Raw genomic sequence first — 15,490 nt, forward strand, 5'->3', positions numbered from 1 at the left:
GTTACCAGCGTTGATTTCCGAGGGCTTGGGAATCTTGTCATTGCCAGACATGATGGATGATGATGATTGATCTTCGATCCCCAGCGGAGTCGCCAAAAAGTGTGTTCGCACACAAACACGTCATGTGTACCCTCAACACCGGGGGTGATGCATCGCAGCTCACGTCAAAGGAGTCTCACCGGAAGCGTGATTTGTAAGTCGACCGGAGAGAACTTTTGAGGACCCGAAACCCTACACTCCCGGGAGGGACCTGTCGGGGAGTGCGGCGGCTATGGGCTGCCCTAGGTCGGTCAAGCCGCCCCTAGAGCCTTGTGGTTCGCAGCTCTCCAACACGAAGAACAACGAAGAATGAGGGAGCAAAAACGAGGAAAGGACAAGACGTAGATGAGAAAGCTATAGATGTGTTTGCGATCGTGTGTTGTTGTTCAATCGACCGTCACAACTTAGATATACAAGAGGTGGATGGACTTCTTTTGCAAGAAAAGGTTACAATTCATGTTCAAAACCCTAGTTTGGGTCCAACTCGGAATCGAACTTTCCAAAATGGTTCAGTTTACAACTCGGCTATACCTTGCGGTTCATGTTTGAGGGAGTAAACGACCTCGGATGGAAACGAGCCCAAAAGCAATCTTGACCTTTTTGACCACGCGAACAACGTTCGTGTTAAATGTTTTTTTATCAGAAGACATCTTGAGGGAATTTTCAGCTGTTTTCTGAAACCCGGATAAACAACCCCGGAGTGTCCGGCTATCCTTGGAAAAATCCAAACCCGAATGATCATTCCCAGGGTGTCCGGCCATCTTAAGGACCCGTGCATTTTCGGCTCTAACTTTTTCATACGAACTTAGATTGAGATGTTTTTATATAAAAGTCAACCGCTTCGACGAGATGCACAACTTTCATGTTGAAACTTTTTCTATTTGAGGAAACCTTAATTGGGTTTTAAGTTATTATTTCATCTGGTGTCAACATGAGCATGTCTGAACTTGTCATAACTTTTGCATCCGAGCTCCATTTTAGACCATCTTCATATCCATCTTGATCTTCTCGAAGAGAATAAAGATGGCAATGGGTCGGGTTTGGACCGGGTTGAATAATATCAAATCCATATCCATATCCATGAAGACAGTCTTTGTCCATCCATGAAAAGGTCCATGGGTGAAAAATTGTGTCCATGTCCAAACCCGATGGATATCCATACCAACTGGATATCCATTGGGCTCTTGTGAGACATATAAATAAGACATAATAAAATGTTAACATAAGCTCCTCCATTCCTCACCCTGTGGCAGGCTAGGCCTCACTTATGCTAAATCAACGTCCACTAAACCAAAGATCTTCTAGTATTTTTCTAATAGATGTGAATGACAAGTCATTGACAAGGAGATAAAAATAAGGGAAGGAGCGCTGGAGTATGTTACGTAGGGGATTGAATGTCAACTAATAAAAGTTACGACGGGGATTGCACAATTTCGTTTGCATGTTTTTTTATAACAATGTGTAAAATTGCAGTGGGACATGTGATTGTGGGGTAGGGATAACAATTTTTTACCCATTAAGTCATACTATCGAGTCGGGTTTGGATATACCCACGGGTACAAGATTATATCCATGCCCTATCCACGAGCAATCGGGTCGGGTTTGGGCTCCATCCATGGACACAAAAGCGTATCCAACCCCTGTCCATTCGGGTCGGGTATCCATGGATATCCATGTCCATGGGTAAAATTGCCATCCTTAGAAGAGAACCATCCCATCATGACCTCCAATCATAAGTTTGAATTAATCTTGACATAGCTTAAAGCAACTTTTACGATTGTGCCAGTTTTGAGCGTCAACAGTAAGTATGGTCATACAGGGCAAGAGGTACTCACAAGAGCAATGCAGTGTGCAGTATAGTTCCTAGATTATGTGGTTCCTTGAGAATGAATGTCCTTCTGCTAACAGTTTTCATACAAGTGAGACGTTAAGGCAAATGCATAAATGTAGTTCAAATTGTGATGTGATATCATAGACAGTACCTTACGCTGCAGACGCGACCAATGTGTAACAGGATTATTCCAGTCACTATCGGATAAATGTAGCACCAAAGACTTCTAGAGAAATTTCGTTTAGAGGATTTCCTTCAAAGTGCGCTTGCCTTAGGTAGGAACGATAGTTCATCAATGAGTGATCGAAAAGAGCAACCAACCCTTGCTCGTCTTGACAATCCAGTTTAGTCCTTGCCTATTAAAAAAATGAAATCTTGTGTCTTTTGTCCACAGAAACATATGCAGTAATTATCATGAATAACATTAGTACATTAGTTATGCATAAGTTGCGGAGGAAGACTGGAAATTGTTCTGTGTCTACGGTATAATCTTTCCATGAAGGAAACTTGCGCACGAAGTTCCTGACAACAATATAAGCTTGATCTTCTAAACTGGGAAGAACTGCAACAGGATTACAATTTGCGGCAATTAGGGCTCACTCTGGTTTGAAAAGGGATTTCGCAACTAGATTTGTTGTACACTTTGCTGGAATGGGGGTTTTGCGTCATAGAGCTGGTCCTATGTTAACAGTTGGGTCTGCTGAGTTGGGGCATCGGAAATGACCAGTGTAGTAGGGCTAGAGTCTGCTAGAGTTGGGGTGTTTTGTGGGTCAGGTGATATTGGAACTACACCTAATGAGCTATTTGATTTATGAGGTGTCACTACCTTTTCCAAATACTTTGCCCGTGCTCCTCCATGATTAGCAATCGCCCTCTTCCTTTTGAACGTCTGATACACAAGAACATCATTTGAATGGATAAATATGGTATGATGAAAGATGGAATATGTACTAAAAATGGATAGGCAGGGCGTACTCACATACACGATGTGTAAACTAAGCTAATGGCAGTGCAACAAAGTAGAAGCAATGCAAAGCATCAGTTGCAAGATATATGCGACCAATATAACCTAGGAAAGTTAGAGCAAGCACCTTGATGGGTGACTAAGATAGGGCATCTGCCTCTGACTCCTCCACTAAGGAGCTATATTAACTTAGGTCTCCCTCTAGCTCAGAATCACTTTTAGGATCATATTCTGGGCATGAATCTATAGGTGGAGAGCATTTTCATTGCATTGCATCCAGACTTGATTTCAGTCCCTTAATGCCAAGTTTGAGAGCCATGGCATTGTTCTGCTTTATTCTTTTCATGCGCGCTAGCTCATAATCATTATGATGCTATTCAGAACCTGAGATTCATCAAAACATAAAAAGTAGTCAGATTAACTATGGAGTGTATTGCGGATTCAACTCGAAAAGTGTCTCCCTATAACCCCTGCATATGCAAAGTTCACCCCCAACCGTGCTGACCAGACCACAAACAGAAATACAAACATCTTATGTCTCTATAACAGGCAGACACACATTTCAAAACTGAAGTAGGAACATTAGAATCATATCAAATTCGTATTTGAACAAATAAACTAAGGAATTATGAGTGGCATAATGTTTAGCTTCAAGGGTGGAGTGCTGGTAGTGCGACACAAAGCATGTAGACATATTGTATTACATGTAAAAGATCGTAGTCTATGTAAAAGCTGGAAATGACTCTTTCTTTCTATACAATGCAGTGTTCGTTGCCCACACATGATGGAAGAGATCACATAGAGAAATACTATTCACTCATGTCTATGGTTCCAGTATTTTGCAACAGGGTGGTCCTCCCAAAAAGAATATTGACAACAAATATGGCAAGCATAGATGTAATGAATCAATCATTTACTTGTGAGCTTACTAGGACAAGTATGCAGAATTGTAACTGCAGTAAAAGACCATCCAAAATCTGAATCAAGAAGTTTGTCTAGCACTTATTGTTTGCAACTAATCGACATGAATAATTGGATATCATATCGAATGAGTAAGAAACACAAGTAAAATTTTCAACAAACCTGGCCTATTAATCTAGGTCAATGTCACTACGACCAACAATCCAAAATGACTAGTGTCTGTTCCTAGGGCCAGACTTTTGAAACCCTGTGAACTTTACAGGTACTAAAGATTACTGAAATACATCTGAACCATTAAGTGATGGTAGCACTCAGCACACAACAAACCCTAATGACAGTCCTGCCTAATGAGTAATGAATCATTTAGAAAATGGGTGATGAGGAGTGGCTCCTAAGTGTTGAGGACGTATCTTAGGATAAATCGGGTTGGCTTAGTGGGTGCTGCACCCCTGAGCCCTGAACGGACTGGGAAGGTAGGCATGGTGGCTCGCCCGGGCAGCGGTGACACTGTTGGGCGAGTGGCTCTTGACCTCCTGTTAGTCCGGCTTCTCCTCCTAGAGTCATGTCATCCGGGGACGGCAAGTTGCTAGTGAGGTAGGTGGCTGGGGCCGAGTAGAGATTGGAAGCACGCAACAGAACAGAGGGGAATCGGGGCCTGGGCCGACCCAAAATCCCAGGGTGGGCCGCGGCCCACCGTGGGCACCTTGTAGAGATACACACCCGAGCGGCGAACATGCATTTTCGAAACTAAATTAGGAACATTTAGCTGACCAATTAAACAACTCTGTTTTAATAATATCAGATTCGTATTTGAACAACTAAGCTTGCTTAGCTTGATGGGTGGAGCAGTGCTATTATGACACGAAGCACGTATGTCGATCGTATAGTGATCATAAAAGGGGGAAACCCTAAGCATTTTTTTTAGCAAAAGAGGGTTTCCCCTCCGATTTCAATTAAAGAAACCACCACGGAACCAACATGATCAATTAAACCCTATTATGACTATGACATGGCAGATTTAAAGCTGCAAACAGGAGAAATGCTATTTAGCATCCATTGTTTGCTTTGAACTATAAGAACTTAATTCTAAGAGTTGAAAAGAAAGTACAGTAACCAAGTTACGATCTATTTTCTGGATGAGCTCAAAAGGTTGAGCAGATATGAAGTACCACCTCTCTTGCGGCACCGTGTAGGCATCGGGGTTGCGATGGATGTCGGTGGCATTGAAGCAGATCTGCGGTGGTAGACGGGTGCATCGGGGGATAAGTCCCGTTGCGGTGGAAGAGAAGGTCTTGTGAGCAGCCCTGGCAAAGAGGACGACGACGCCGGTGAAGTGAGAGCACGCGATACAAGGCTCTTGGTCCATCGCCGTGGATGAGAAATGTCCATCTCTAGTAGTGGATGACATGGTCTTGGTAGGTGCTCTGGTATGGTGGAGGACAGTGGCGATGGATGGGGTGGAGGACCGCAACGATGGATGGGGTGGCGGATGTAGGAGGCTGGTGTGGGGATGGTGTTCTAGTGCGGATGTTGTATGAATAGGAAAATAGAGGGAGAGGTACGGGGAACCATGTTTGTGGGACACGCCTGTCTGAAATATGGGAAACTTACGAACTTAGCCCACGTTTAAAATTTGGACATCTTGTCGGTTGGGGATAGGACGGTAATCTCGCATCTCGCCAATATTTGCCTAGAGTGATTTCGGGTGAGGAGTGGGTGTTTTGGCACCCATGGTTGGCGCCCACGGTGCGTGAACAGGGCTGACAGGTAGGGCGGTTGTGTCACGTCTAAGTGAAGTTAGAAACCTTCCCCTATTGAAAATATTTGCCTACATAGATTTCGGCTGAGTCGATTTTGTTTTGCCGCCCATCGTGTATGAATGGGCAAATGGAGGGAGAAACAGAGGTCTTTCAGACGAGCTTGAATCAAATGTGTTTTTTCACCCATGTTTGGCGCCCACTGTGTCGGAATGGGATCATAGGCCGTCGTGTCACGTCTAATTGATGTTACTAACCTACCCCTATTGAGAGGAGTGGAAACTGGACCGATGGATTGTCCGTGTAAGTGGTAGACAGTAATTTCCATCTCCGAAACACTTGGCTTCGGGCAGCCGACGTGGGAGTGGACATTTTGCTACTTCTTTCGAATTTTGGGACAATAAGCATCCACGTTTTCCCTAGCAACTAAGTTCGAATCCATTTTGTATTCCTATATGAATCTTTAGAAATCATTGTATGTGTTTTTATATATCTTCAAAAGCACGGAAAGATGTATTCCACTGTCATATATGAATATGATTTACAAGTGCCGATACTCGAATTCAGAACCTAGAATCCAGTTTAAGGTGAATTCCAATATTTTGAACACTTTATGTCCAACTCAAATGTCACACGCAGCATAATGTGTACTCCCATTTAGATATGTACCCAAGTGATGTATCAAGATTCAAATACCGAGTCAATCAACCAAGAATGTACATAAGTAACAAACATATAAACACTTATAGAGTATATGGATCAATAATATCAACTAACATACATAAGCCAGGTCACTGTACTTTTCTTTGCTAGAAGAGCATCCTTTTTTTAGCGAAGCTAGTATAGCATCTTGGCCTGTAATGCCCCGGATGTAATTTACCATATTTGTATTCCAACTCTTGCCATTTTTGGCTCTAAGTTATGATATTCCCTCGTGTTTGGGTTTTTTCTTCGTTTTGCATTGTGTCCATGTCATGCATTTCATATCATGTCATCATGTGCATCGCATTTGCATACGTGTTCGTCTCATGCATCCGAGCATTTTCCCCGTTGTCCGTTTCGCGATCTGACACTCCTATGTCCTCCGGCGCCCCCTTTTACCTCTTTTTGTGTGCGGGTGTTAAACGTTCTCAGATTGGACCGAGGTTTTCGAAGCAGCCTTGGTACACCACCGGTAGACCGCCTGTCAAGTTTCGTGCCATTTGGAGTTCGTTTGATACTCCAACGGTTAACTGAGGAACCGTAAAGGCCTCGTGTGTGTTGCAGCCCAACACCCCTTCAAAGTGGCCCAAAACCCATCTAAACCCCCTCCATCTTCTCGGTCGTTCGATCATGATCTCGTGGCCGAAAACCACACCTCATTTGGACTCTCCTAGCTCCCTCTACCAATAAATATGTGCACTCCTCCGAATTTTTCGTCCTAAACCCTACCTCCCCCTCTCCTCACGCCGTCGGACATGTCCGGATCTGACCGGACGCGTCCGCCACCACGCCCGACCAACCATAGTGCGACACGTGTCGCCGCCACCGCCGCCGGCCCGCGAGCCCGAGGCGGGCCCGCCGAGCCCATCTGCGCCGCCGTCCACGCCTGCTTCTTCCACGCCACCCGCACCTTCGCCTCACCGCCGTGGATCGCCGCGCCGCCGCTCCTCCTCCTCGCCGGCCGCCGCGCCTCCCCGCCGCCGGAGAGTGCGCCCGCCGTCGCCGAGCTCCACCGAGCTACCGCGTCCAGCACAGCCCTCTGCGCGCTACAGGAGTTCCGGCGACGCCCACCTCGCCGCCCGGCTCCTCCTCACCACCTCGCCGACCGGATCCGAACTCCGGCGACTCCGGCCACCGCGTCCCTCAACTCCGGCGAAGCATCTTTGGCTGTCCTCATGGACCGCGCTAGATCTGGATCTGGAAGTTTAGGGTTGACCCGAAATATTCTAAGTCCTTTTCTGTTATTTTTTTCAAGCATTCTTCATCATGTCATATCTCCGCATTCGTAGCTCCGTTTCGCGCGTGTGGCATATCAAAACGTTCATCTGATTGTCCTCTTTATTTTGTTCCATTGCACCATGCTTGTTTGACTCCATATTGATGCCCAAATGATTGTTGCAAGAGTGTTATAAAATGTTAGTTCCTGATTCTTATCAGATTATGAGCATTTGTCATTTTTGCCACGATTATTGTGTGCTGCATATGAACTTGAGCCCTACATGTGTTTTGGGCTATGCCATGCCATCTTTACAGGGGTGTATGCCATGTATTTTTGTGATGAATGTGGTGACTAGCACATGCATGCAAAGTAGCTCTCATGATGTTGCTGTTTTCAGGGACTTAGAATTTCATTCCATGTATTCTTGTTGCTACGGATTGATCCATGCTTCTTTTGAGCATGTTCAGTAAGGATGATTTGAGCATATGGTTATGCTATATCCATCCATGTCTTTGTTTGCATTTATGGAGTACCCTAGCATAACTCAATCTTGCTCTACTTTTGCTATAAAATGTTCCTGGAAGATTGTTTACGTGTTAATCAATTTTGCCAAGGTTGTTGTAGTTGATCCATGCATGCTATGAGATAGTTATTGCCATGTTTAGCTTCTTGAACATGTCTTCTTGCTGGGTGTATGCTTAGTTTGTCATGCAATGCCTTGTGGTGAGTGCATCGATCTCGCAAATGTGCCTACGTAACTCTGTTTTTGCCATGTCCAGTTTTCTGCTAATTCTCAATCTGTTAACGAAACTTGCTATGTTTACATGGGTGCCATCATGTGTTCTGTGCCCTTTTGGCTTATGGTCAGTAAGGGACTTTTGTTATATGCTTTGAGTAGATTCATGCCATGCCTTGTGTTGCTATGTTCTGATTCTGTAGCATGTTGTTATCTTACTCTAAACATTGCTTCCTGATGTTAAATCCTGACATGTTAGTAGTTTCACTAAGTCTGTGATGCTGTTATCTTTTGCACTTTTGCCATGCTTGTTTTAACCTGCTATTGTGTGATTTAGTCGTAGCTCAGTGTTCATCTTTTGTCAAGCATCTTGAGTAGATCACTGTCATGTGCTTTGTTGTTATGTTGGAGTGCAGTAGCTTAGTTTCTTGTTGCATTCTACATGGCATCGTGCTGTTAATCGCAGAATTGTGCCATTCTTGTTTTGCTTGCCATTTGCAAACCGTGCATCCGTTTCCGGTGATCTTTATATCGATTTCGACCGAAATCAACTCATCTTTCCAGCGGCGCTCTTGGTTTGCCAAGTTGATGCCTGGTTCAATCTTTCCCTTCCGAAGCACGCATATGCATTGCATATCACATCCTGCATATCATGCCATGTTTTGCATCATGTTGCTTGCGCATTGCACCGTGGTTGATTGTGGTTTCCTTTGCTTATGTTATTGCCTTGGGTAGAGCCGGGAGACGAGTACGTGATCGAGGAACCCATTGAGTACGCTTACAAGGATCAAGCTTACGTCAACTCGGAGAACTTTGCAGGCAAGATGACCATACCCTCGAAATCACTTCTATATTTGCTTGCTAGTTGCTCGCTCTTTTGCTATGCCGCGATACCTACCACATGCTATATCATGCCTCCCATATTGCCATGTGAAGCCTCTAACCCACCTTGTCCTAGCAAACCGTTGTTTGGCTATGTTACCGCTTTGCTCAGCCCGTCTTATAGCGTTGTTAGTTGCAGGTGAAGATTGGAGTTTATTCCTTGTTGGAACATGTTCATTGTTGGGATATCATTATTATATCTTGTTTACTTTAATGCATCTATATACTTGGTACAGGGTGGAAGGCTCGGCCTTATGCCTGGTGTTTTGTTGCACTCTTGCCGCCTTAGTTTTCCGTCATACCGGTGTTATGTTCCTTGATTTTGCGTTCCTTATGCGGTTGGGTTATAATGGGAACCCCTTGACAGTTCGCCTTGAATAAAACACCTCCAGAAAGTCCCAACCTTGGTTTTACTATTTGCCACATAGCCTTTTTCCCTTGGGTTTCGCAGACTCAAGGGTCATCTATATTTTAACCCCCCTGGGCTAGTGCTTCTCTAAGTGTTGGTCTAACCTGAGCGATGTCCGGCGCCCCCTGGGCAACCAGGGTCTATGCCAACCCGACGTCTTGCTCATCTGGTGTGCCCTAAGAACGAGATACGTGCGACTCCTATCGGGATTTGTCGGCACATCGGGCGGCTTTGCTGGTCTTGTTTTACCATTGTCGAAATGTCTTGTAACCGGGATTCCGAGGCTGATCGGGTCGTCCTAGGAGAAGGAATATCCTTCGTTGACCGTGAGAGCTTGTGATGGGCTAAGTTGGGACACCCCTGCAGGGATTTTAACTTTCGAAAGCCGTGCCCACAGTTATGGGCAGATGGGAATTTGTTAATATCCGGTTGTAGAAAACCTAACACTTAACTTAATTAAAATGATTCAACAGCGTGTGTAGCCATGATGGTCTCTTTTCGGCAGAGTCCGAGAAGAGAACACGGTCTCATGTTATGCTTGAAGGCAAGTAGTTTTCAGGATCACTTCTTGATCTTTGTAGCTTCTCAATCGTGCTTTGCCTTCTCTTCTCGCTCTCATTTGCGTATGTTAGCCACCATATATGCTAGTGCTTGTTGCAGCTCCACCTCACTACCTTTTCCTACCCATGAGCTTAAATAGTCTTGATCGCGAGGGTGTGAGATTTATGAGTCCCCGTGACTCACAGATTAGTTCCAAAACCAGATGCAGGTGCCGATGATGCCATTATAGGGGATGCGACCAAACTCAAGTGGGAGTTCGACGAGGATTCAGGATGTTACTATGTTTCCTTTCCAAGCGATCAGTAGTGGAGCCCAGTTGGGGAGATCTGGGATCTTTTGCATTTGGGGTTGTCTTTATTTTGGTTCCGTAGTCGGACCTTGATTGTATTCTGGATGATGTAATGCTATATTTATGTATTTTGTGAAGTGGCGATTGTAAGCCAACTCTTCTCTTTCTGATTCAGTACATGGGATGTGTAAAGATTACCCCTATTCCGACATGCCTACAATGCGGTAATGCCTCTAAGTCGTGCTCCAACACGTGGGAGATAACAGCATCGTGGGTGTTACATGGCCCTTTCCGATGCGTGCCACTTATGGTCCATCTATACTACTATTATTGTTGAATCCACATTCAGCCCAATTGGCATATTTGTAGGTCTGGCACAACAATCAAAATGAAATGTCTCCGAGTCTTATCAATTAATACAGACTTGTTCTCAAATAAAATTACAAACCAAAAACCAAAAAACAATTATTAAATGATATCTAAAACAAATGGTTTGATCGATTACATGAACAAACAACACAAAGGTCATTCAATGATGGAAAGAACATTTCACCTATGATTTACCAAGTGGGAATTTAATTTCCTTTTATCCTTCAGGAGCTTAACACTGCGGTCAGTCTCGGCTTGCTCCGTTTTGAAATCCACCAAATATTTAATGGTTGTCTTGAGTACAACTTGTGATTGTGCTGCTTGCTTCCTCAACATGTCAACTTCATCTCTAAGTGTAGATGCAGAATCTCTTTCTAGCACTAGTTTAGCCTCTAGAGCATCAGAAGTTGGCAATTCATGATGCACGATTGGGCCGGTGCCACTGCTGTGGGATGATACAACGGTCCATGGGGACCTCGCTCTCCGATCTTGGGCTAACCTATTTTGCCATTAAAGTTCCGATTGGATTCTGAAAAGTTGAAGTTAGCAAAACATCTCTACTAGGAATTATAATAGCAAACCACTTAAACAAACAAGGAATTAAAGAGTTTCAATTGGATGCTAAAAAGTAGTTATTAACATCATTGTAATTGGTTGTTGCAGCAGAAAAGCAATTAAACAAAGAAGTTTTGCAAAATGTACCTGTTGTGGCATTGGAGTTTCTCTTGGATCCTGAAAAGTTGAGTAGCCAGTAACGTGATTAGAGCAACCGGTTGCAGCAGCAAAGCAGTTAAATAAACAAGTTTTGCAAAAGGTACCTGTAGTGGCATTGGAGTTTCTCTTGGATCCTGAAAAGTTGAGTAGCCAGTAACGTGACTAGAGCAACCAGTTGCAGCAGCAAAGCAGTTAAATAAACAATTTTTGCAAAAGGTACCTATAGTGGCATTGGAGTTTCTCTTGGATCCTGAAAAGTTGAGTAGCCAGTAATGTGATTAGAGCAACCGGTTGCAGCAGCAAACCAATTAAACAAACAAGTTTTGCAAAAGGAACATGTTTTGCCACACCATCGTCGAAAGCCAGGGCCATCTCCCGCTCCGCCGCCATGGCCCGAAGGCGGGAGGTGGCCATCGTGGCCGCCACCCCACTACCGGCCACCGTGGCCATCACCCGCTCCACCACCATGGCCCGAAGGCGGGAGGTGGTGGTCGTGGCCGCCACCCCATCGTCGGCTGCCATGGAACCTAGCCCACCGTCGACCGCCGGGATCATCACCCGCTCCGCCACCACCGCCTGAAGGAGGGAGGCGGTGGTGGAGGCCCGCACATGCGCCAGCGACCTTGCATGCTACATCGAGTTTCTAGGGGAGGGGGGAGCACCTCGTCGACCATGCAAAGAGCCTTACCGTAGCCGTGGCTGCAGCACATGCCGACGCAAAAGTGAGGAATCAAGAGATCTACGAGCAGTCCAGCCGCTTCGAGAGGGATCGTCCAGAGCGGCAGTGGGCTTTCGAGCTGGCGAGCGTAGCTGAACGTGCAGCAGCAGCAGGCGCCGTATTGCATTTCTCCAGCTTGTCGGTAGGCTCCTCCACCTCCTTTGCCTCTTACTGAGCGCGCTCGGCAGAGGAGAAGCTTCCATAAGTAGCATAAAGCCCCTTCATGGTAGTAGTAGTACTTAGGGGCTATTTTGTTCAGTTCATCTAACTATAGATGTGTGGTCGAACTGTACAACGTACTTAAAATTAGCTAGTATATATAGTTGGACTAGATATTTCCGTACGTGGTTGGCAACAATTGGGGAAAAGTTTGGTCGGTTCAGCTGTCGAGTTGAACTGTTTGTATAAGTTAAGAATGACTGCTTAATCTATGAATGAAATCTATGCTTAATTACTGAATTTTAGTTGCAAAAATTAGATAGTGCTAGTGATTTCTAGCTGCATATTTTGACAAATCGCAGTGTTACAAGGATTGAGAAATGGCAACGTTACTAGATCAACGAATGTAAATCTTTCCAGTTTGACAAATGGCAACATACCCAATATGACAGATGCAAATCTTACCAAATTGTCTGTACGTGGTTGCACACGGGTTATCCAAAAAACCATTTGCGTTGAAGGGATGCACAAATCCTGCGCTGTGGATTTTCCCTCAACTTAAGGGGGAAGACCATAGCTCCCACATTGCACAAATCCTGCGCTGCGGATTCTCACAACAAGGGTGTTCTATCTAAAACGTTTGCGATCAAGAGCTGTAGAAAATCCTGCTCGGCACATTTTCTCTTGGCTTCCTGGGGAAGCTGTTGGCATGCCTTCCGTTTAGTCAAGCTCTCAAGCACCTGTCTGCACGACACCTCCTAGCCATTAAAGAGTGAGGTGTGGCATCACGTGAATGGTTAATAGAACGTACACAATTTAAATTATACAAAATATTTGAGATGTTATAGTGGCAGCTATTTGTTTCAAAATGCCTTTGTTGGTTGTTATTCGAGTGCGCCTTCTCTCAAAATGGACACAAAAAATACCATAGCATGTCGGGTGCCATTGCATTATAGCATGCCAAGTTTCATGAATTTCAGACGAGTTTTGGATTTACTAGAATTTAAAGACCATGTATCTCAATGTTTTGCCGGCAATCAACAGTGCCCTGGTGTTTGAAATTCATTCCCATATCTTGCATGGGACGTAAGCATGCCCTAAAGGACACAGATTTGATTTTTCAACCAATTTATATGAACTGTAATTTGTGCATGTAGTACAAATTTGAATTATGCACATGAAATGCCTAGAAAACCCAGATAATTTATAAAAATGTCCAAACGAACCACGAAAAATTTCAAAAGTAAACACATCACTCTTGTTGTTCTATGTTCACACTAGAAATTTTTTGAAAGCAATAAGAGGCAACGGATGTCATTTTGTCCCCAAAGATGACACGTTCCCTACCGAAACCATCACGCTTGTTGTGAGAAGATAAGGTTTGAGAAGGTTATACCCAAACCTTCCCCAAATGGGACAAAAAATTTACCATGACATGGTGATCTCGCTCCATGATTGTATGCCAAGTTTCATGAGTTTCAGATGAGTTTTGGATTTACTAGAATTTAAAAACCAGGTATCTCAATGTTTGTGGCCGTGGGACGGTTGCAGGGTGTTTGAAATTCATTCCCATTTCTTGCATGGGACCAAAGCATGCAACTAAGGCCACATATTTGATTTTTCAAGTAGATTATGAGCACTGGAGAATGTACATGTAGTTCAAATTTCAATTATGCGCATAAAATGCCTGGGAAACCCAGATAATTTATAAAAATGTCCAAACAAACCCCGAAAAATTCCAAAATTAAACACAACAATCCTGTTGTTCTATGTTGACACTCGAAATTTTTTCAAAGCAATAAGAGGGAACAAATATTGTTTCGTCCCCAAAGGTGGCACGTTCCCTACCAAAACCATCACGCTTGTTCTGAGAAGATAAGGTTTGTGAGAAGCTTATGTCGGTGTTATGGCAGCGTGGCTCAAGTGGGGGCCCAGCGCGGCCCATCTTCTTCAGCTCAAGCTCAAGACCCTAGCGAGGCGCCAAGCCTTGCGTGGCGGACGACAGAAAGCTCCCTCAGAGGCAAACTCATCAGGCAGGCTCATGAGGGGGCGGAGAGATCAAGGCAGGGGTACCTCGCAAGGAGCCCGTGACGCAAGCCATGACGATCGAGACCAGGCGGGCGCAGGCCTGCGCAGTGTCCTTGTTTCCCCTTTGGTGCAAAGGGGGCAAACACAGGCCAAGGCATCGGGCAAAGGTTACCATTCCGGTGCAACGAGACCAAGACCAGCAGAGCGGCAGGATGGAGGTCACCGTGGATCCCAAGACGGCGTCATCACCAGTGCTTTTGGCAGCCGAAGACCACCTTTGGTCAGGATAACTTGTACTAGATGTTCCCCTTCAAAATGGCCAATTGGTGGCGCCCTTCCCGCTCATTATTTGGGGAGAGGCCCAGGGCCTCTATAAATAGAGCTAGCCACCACAGAGTATAGAGAGAGAGAAAAGAGAGACACCTAGAGATCTAATAGAGCCCTAGCAGAGAGAGAGGTGACTGAACTCATCCAAGCAGTTCATCGCACCAGCTCAAGAACACCACTCATGAGGCTGTTCTTCCCTTGTAATGTTCATCATCAGCCCCTGAGGCAATCCACCACACCACACACTGGAGTAGGGTATTACACCACAACGGTGGCCCGAATCAGTATAAACCTCGTGTCCCTTGTGTTGTTCGTTATTTCCAGCTTACATCACATGAGGAGATTGGACATAGATCGGTAGGGGAGAGATCTCCGCACGCACCCCAGTGTTCGAACCTCAAGGGTCTGCCGGAACCCGAAATACGACATTTGGCGCGCCAGGTAGGGGTGCGCCGGAATCTTTCTTTCGATGTTCGCGTGTGATCTTCCATCGTGTCCATGGCTGACACTCGTCAGGCTCGCACCGAGCGCCGGGCTGCTTTCGCCACCCGCGTCGCCCAGACGGCACCCATCGGCAGACGCCCTCGTCGTTCCCCGTCTCCTGCCGCCAACGCCGCCACCAGCCCGGTGGGGAACGAGCAGCAGGCCTCGTCCCAGCATCCTTCGGTACGGCGGGAGGGCCGCACCGCCACACCATCGCTGATTCCAGCTGCTTTGTCGTCCCATGCCTGTCGCGCCCCCATGGACGCACACGCCGAGCTGCTCCTGGCAAGAGAGCTCTTGCACTACCGCCCCGTCGACGACCTTTACGGGGACTGGCTCGCCCGCATCACCGAGCTCGTCAGCGCCGCAGGGGGCTCCCCCT

The sequence above is a fragment of the Triticum urartu genome, chromosome 4A, assembly GCF_056163025.1.
Source record: "Triticum urartu cultivar PI428250 chromosome 4A, HENAU_Tu73, whole genome shotgun sequence".
In the NCBI taxonomy this organism is placed as follows: Eukaryota; Viridiplantae; Streptophyta; class Magnoliopsida; order Poales; family Poaceae; genus Triticum; species Triticum urartu.